The 6,465-nt window shown below is 40.9% G+C and overlaps 1 pseudogene; it reads left to right on the top strand.

Moving 5' to 3' along the window:
* The first annotated feature begins 1,539 nt into the window (after positions 1-1,539).
* Positions 1,540-1,642, top strand: LOC112424410 (small nucleolar RNA U3; annotated as a pseudogene).
* Positions 1,643-6,465: the final 4,823 nt, after the last annotated feature.

Genomic DNA, 6,465 nt, shown 5'->3' with positions numbered 1-6,465 from the left:
GAACATAATAGATAATCCAGAAATAAATCAATGTATTTACAGCCAACTGATTATAGACAAAGGCACCAAGAACATACATTGGAGAAAAGACACTGTCTTCAATAAATGGTGCTGGTGTTGTTACATGGATATATTGGGACACACACACACACAAATAAATGGTCCTGCGAAAATTGGATATTTATATTCAGAAGAATGAAACCGGACCCTTATCTCTCACCATATGCAAAAGTCAGTTTAAGATGGATTAAAGACTTAAACATAAGATCCGAAACTATAAAACTACTAGAGGAAAATGGGGGGAACATTTCTGGACATTTATCTAGGCAAATATTTTATGGCTAAGACCTCAAAAGCACAGGCAACAAAACAAACAAACAAAAAAGACAAATGTGACTTAATTAAACAAAAAGCTTTTGCACAGCAAAGGAAACACAAAAAGGCAACCTATGGAATGAGAAAAACGTTTGCAAACTATATATCTGATAAGGGGTTAATATTCAAAATATATAAGGAACTCAACACCATAGTAAAAATAACGACAACAACAACAACAAAGTAATTCTATTAAAAAGCGGTCAAAGGGCATGAATAGACATCTCTCCAAAGAAGACACACAAATGGCCAAAAGATACATAAAAAATGCTCAACGTCGCTAATTATCAGGGAAATGCAAATCAAAACCACAATTAGATATCGTCTGACCCCAGTTAGGATGGCTGTTATTAAAAAGCAAATAGCGGATGTTGGTGAGGATGCGGAGTAAAGGGAACTCATATGCACTGTTGGTGGGAATGTAAATTAGTACAGCCACTATGGGATGCAGCATGGAGATTTCTCAAAAAACTAAACATAGAACCACCATATGATCCAGCAATCTCACGATTGAGTATTTATCCAAAAGTAAAGAAATCACTATAACCAAAAGATACTTGCACCCCCGTGTTTATTGTAGCAGTATTCATAATAGCCAGGATGCAGAATCAACCTAAATGTTCATTAACAGGCAAATGAATAAAGAAACTGTGATATTTATACACAATGGAATACTATTCAGCCATAAAAATGAAATCCTGTCATTTGCAGCAACATGTGTGGTCATTATGTTAAGTGAAATAAGCCAGGGACAAAACGACAAATATCACATGTTCTTACTAATCTGTGGGAAATAAAAAAGCTGATCTCATGGGGGTAGAGAGTAGAATGATAGAAACCAGAGGGGGTGGGAAGTGTATGTGGGTGGGGGGTTGATGAAGAAAGATTGGTTAATGGGTACAATCATACAATTACATAGAATAAGTTATAATGTTTGATAGCAGTGTAGGGTGACCATAGTTTGCAACAACGCATTGTACATTTCAAATAGCAAGAAGAGAGGACTTTAAATGTTCCCAACACATAGAAATGATAAAGACTCGAGGTGATGGATACTCTAAATACCCTGACTTCATTAATACACATTCTATGCATGCAACGAAATACCACATATACCCTATAAATTTATACAAATATTATGTATCAATTTAAAAGCATGTGTGTAAGACTATACTTTCAGGAGTCACTTCTATAGTTTGTTAATAGAGAAGTTTCTCTGAACGGGTAGAGACAAAAAGCATGTATGTACTGTGTATATAAATGTGCCAAAAATTTCTGGAAAGATACACACACGAATGTACACACAATATACACACAAAATTATTGCCAGTCATTACCTATGGGGAAGGAAGGGAAGAGTTAAGGAGGGGAGGGAGAATGAGGTGGAGTGGGGCAGGATGGGGCAGGACACAGCAGGGGCACTTTAAATGTGGTCATTTAGAGAGCACAGTGTTGTGACTACTTGAGCTCAAATCCAGATTCTGGTATTTCATATCTGGTTAATCTTGGGCAAGTTACTTCCTTTTCCTCAGTTTCTTAATTCAAAAAAAAAAAAAGAGAAAATACTAATAGTATATACTTTATAAGTAATTCTGAGAATTAAATGTGTTAATACCTCAATGCACTTGCAACAGTTCCTGGTACATGGTAAGTCCTCAATAAACATTAGCTATTATGGTTGTCATTATGCTTCTGTGTTGTTTGGATGTTATATAATGTTGGAATATTCATGTACTTCCTTTGAAAAAGCCAAGAGAAAGGGGCCAGTAGAGAGTGAGAGGTTGAAAATAGAAAAGAGGTAATAATAGGTTGAGTATGGCTAGTGAGGAGACCTGTACATGAATGGGCTCTACAATGCACATGAAGGAATTACGCCTAGATTGGAAGAGGGATATCTTTCATTTTAACAGCAGAAAAGGATGGCTGTGAATATATTTCTAGTTTGGTAGTAGGAAGTTGGTTTCCATCTGGAGACTTCTATCTTATCTTTAAGAGGTGAGTTCTTTGGGGCAGCTGAGGAGTTGGAGTTTTGAGGAAAATGAAGAAGATTGAGAAGAATCAGTTGGGAAAATGAGAGAGTGAGTTGAAAACATGACAGGAATCCCCAGAAATATTGAAAGTCCACTTGATGTTGGTGACCATGAATTCAGAGTGGTACCAACCTGTTCATCTATGTGACTTTCTCTTGCAGTGCTTAACACCCCTGGGGGTTGGAGTGAGAAGAAAGGCTGTGAACCAGATGCCAGCATCTTTGATGAATGAGTACAGGACAGCAAAGAGGTGGAGTCAAATATCATGAAACTCAGAGGAAGAAGGATCAGGGGGTTTTGCCTGAGGGTGGAGGAGGAATGGTTTGAAAGGTGCAGTGTGGCTGGAAGAGGATATGTACCTTACCTCCTCCCTATGCAGTACATGCGGTGTGTTGGTATAGATCACTTTCACTGGAAAGGGCTGTAAAGGAAGCTCCGTCCTCATGGGAAACCTAGAAACGTGGATATTCAGGGATGAGTTTGTGGATGGCAGAAGAGTTTGTTAATCATGGAATAGTGTTCCAGGAGGCACAGCCGAAGCATGTAAGGAGTGAAGGTAGAAGTGGGAGGTCAGGGCCGGGCATGGTGGCTCACACCTGTAATCCCAGAACTTTGGGAGGCCGAGGCAGGCAGATCACCTGAGGTCGGGAGTTTGAGACCAGCCTGACTAACACGGAGAAACCCCGTCTCTACTAAAGTGCAAAATTAGCCGGGCATGGTGGCACATGCCTGTAAGTCCAGCTACTCGGGAGGCTGAGGCAGAAGTATTGCTTGGGAGGCAGAGGTTGCGGTGAGCCGAGATCCCACCATTGCACTCCAGCCTGAGCAACAAGAGCAAAACTCCATCTCAAAAAAAAAAAAAAAAAAAAAAAGTGGGCGGTCCAGTTCAGGGAGAAGAAGCACAGAGCAATATGGGAATGCAGTTAGAGGACAAGAACAACAATAATAATTAAACATAACTTAATAATAACAATAATAATCTAACAGGGCTTTGCATAGATTATATCATTTAATCCTCATAAAACCTCATGAAGAGTAGACCTTAATTTTACAGATGAGCCGACAGACACAGAACTCAAGTGATTTGCCTAAGGTCACAAAGCAGGTATGTCAAACTGGATGCTTACATGTTGAATTATGACAGAGGAAAACAGGGATGTGAATGAGGTATGGTGGGTTTGGCTCATCACAAATTTGGTTAGATGGTTAGTCCTGCTATTTTCTGATAAATAGGGGGCTCTCAGGTCTCCCCAAATTTAGATGTATTTGGACCTGGAGGCAGGAGTTGCTGTTTTATTGGTGTTCCTTACATTGCTAGGTGTAGAAGGATCCAGGCAGTGGCCTGACCAGTGCATTTTCTCACCTGTGCTCTGCAGAGTGACTGGTGGTAGGGGCAGTGGTGTGGTTCTTAGGTGTGTCTTGCCCTAGTTGGATATATAAAGCCAGACTGCAGCTGCCTATAAGGTATAAGGGCTGAGAGGCAGTTTGTGGAAAATGTGAACCTACTGGAGGACTTCACAGGCTATAGATTCTGAGAGATGTGAGGCTAAGTAGGGGTCTGGCAGTGGCCCAATTTTTTTTTTGCAGTGAAAGCATCTCCTTCAGTGTTCAAAGCTTTGGCCTAGCTCCTAAAGAAACCTTTGTTTACTGAAAGGTTTGGGTGCCATGCTTGGTGCTCAAGGAAGTTTATAAAAAAGAACAGGAGGCTTTATTGCAAACTTCCCTGGGGAGCATTTTAGAGCCTTGTGTCAAGATGACCCTATAAAATCCTTTCAGAATTCTAAGAAGGTAAACACAATTGTTAAATATTTAATGCTTATTACATCTACATTACTTATTTTAGTATAATGTATGATAGACTTGGGTTCTGTGTCCTGTGCTACACGTACCTCGAGGACCCTTGTAAGATAAATTTCACAGAACATTTATGTACAAGTTACAGGACAGAGAAAATGTATGTCTAAAACATAAAGGTCCTTTATAACTATTACATGACTAAATGAAGTTCATTGTTTTAATTTTTGAAGAAGTTTATTTTGAAGCATTTCTTTTTTAATGACATATGGTTAGTTGTAGCAATTATTTATTTGAACACAAGTTCTTTGTCAGGAGCAAACCCTCAGTTACAGCCTTGGAAAAACAGAATCCACTTTATCATGATACCATTTACAACACAATATCCAGAAATGCATTGCAGTGAAAAGTGGGCCCTGCTTATATGTACCTGTATAGATGGGTTATGAATGAAGGTACTTATACACACGTACAGATCTGAATAGCACATTAATACTAATGACCAAACGTGGTATTTGTCATCATTCAGATTTAGTTTCTGTGATTGTCAGAGTGTACGAAAGTAGATTAAAATATATATGTACATGTGCTAATATATCACTTCTAATGCATGTAAGATCTGTCATAACTTAGATAGCATATGTGTAATTTTTATAGAATTAAAATTTATGGGCCAGGCGTGGAGGCTCACACCTGTAATTCCAGCACTTTGGGAGGCCGAGGTGGGTGGATCACCTGAGGTCAGGAGTTCAAGACCAGCCTAGCCAACATGGTGAAACCCCATCTCTACTAAAAATACAAAAAAATTAGCCAGGCGTGGTGGCAGGTGCCTGTAATTTCAGCTACTCGGGAGACTGAGACAGGAGAATCGCTTGAACCTGGGAAGCAGAGGTTGCAGTGAGCTGAGATCGTGCTGTTGCACTCCAACCTGGGCGACAAGAGCAAAGCTCCTTCACAATAAATAAATAAATAAATAAAATTTATTATTTCTTGGCTGGTGGCTCATGCCTGTAATCCCAGCACTCTGGGAGGCCAAGGCGGGTGGATCACTTGAGGTAGGGATTTGAGACCAGCCTGGTCAACATGGTGAAACCTTGTCTCTACTTAAAAAAAAAAAAAAAAAAAAAGTTAGCCAGGCTGGTGCACACCTGAAATCCCAGGTACTCGGGAGTCTGAGGCATGAGAATCTCTTTAACCCAGTAGTTGGAGGTTGTAGTGAGCTGAGATCACACCACTACACTCTAGCTTGGGTGACAGAGGGAGACTGTCTCAAAAAAAAAAAAAGTTAACTGTTACTATTATTTCTACCACTACAGATTTTCAGTGCAATACTTTTGTCATTTTTTTTTTTTTTTTTTTTTGAGACAAGGTCTTACTCTGTTGCCCAGGCTGGAGTGCAGTAGTGTGATCCCGGCTCACTGCAATCTACCTCCTGAGCTCAAGTGATCTTCCCACATCAGCCTCCAGAGTAGCTGGGACTATAGGTACACACCACCAGGCCTGACTAATTTTTAAATTATTTTATAGGTGGGGTCCCGCTATGGTGCCCAGGCTGGTCTCAAACTCCTGGGCTCAAGCAATTTCCTCCTGCCTCAGTCTCCCGAAGTGCTGGGAATATAGGTGTGAGCCAATGTGCCTGGCTTATTGCTGTTTATAATGTATTTATTGTTAAATGGTAGGCTCCCATGGTGATTTGAGAGTTGCCAGGAAAGGAAGGCCGTTTGGCAAGAATCCTGAGAGACAAAAGCTGGGGGAGGGCAAAGCAAGATGGCAGAATAGAAAGCTCCACCGATCATACTCCGCCCCCACAAGGACACCAAGTTAACAACTACCTACACAGAAGAAACACCTTCATAAGAACCAAAAATCAGGTGAACCCTCATGTTCATATTGCCAAAAGAGGCACCGAAGAGATTAAAAAACAGCCTGGAATTGCCTACACCACCCCTCCCCATCCCCAGCAGCAATGGCCTGGTGGGAAGAGCATCTCCCGGTGCTGGGGGAGGGAGAACACAGCAATTGTGAGACATTGAACTCAGTGCTGTCCTGTTAGAGCAGAAAGGAAACCCAGATCAAATTCAGTTGATGCCTGCACATGGAGGGAGCATTTAAAGTAGCCCTAGCCAGAGGGGAATCACCAGTCTCAGTGTTTGGAACTTGAGTTTTCACAAACCTCGCCAATGAGGACTATAGCACTCTGTGTCTCCAAGTAAACTTGAAGAACATTCTAGGCCATTAGGACTGCAACTCGTCGTGAGTCCTAGCG

The sequence above is a fragment of the Macaca nemestrina genome, chromosome X, assembly GCF_043159975.1.
Source record: "Macaca nemestrina isolate mMacNem1 chromosome X, mMacNem.hap1, whole genome shotgun sequence".
Classification (NCBI taxonomy): domain Eukaryota; kingdom Metazoa; phylum Chordata; class Mammalia; order Primates; family Cercopithecidae; genus Macaca; species Macaca nemestrina.
The sequence above is the reverse complement of the archived record's forward strand: the minus strand, read 5'-3'. Positions and strand labels throughout refer to the sequence as shown.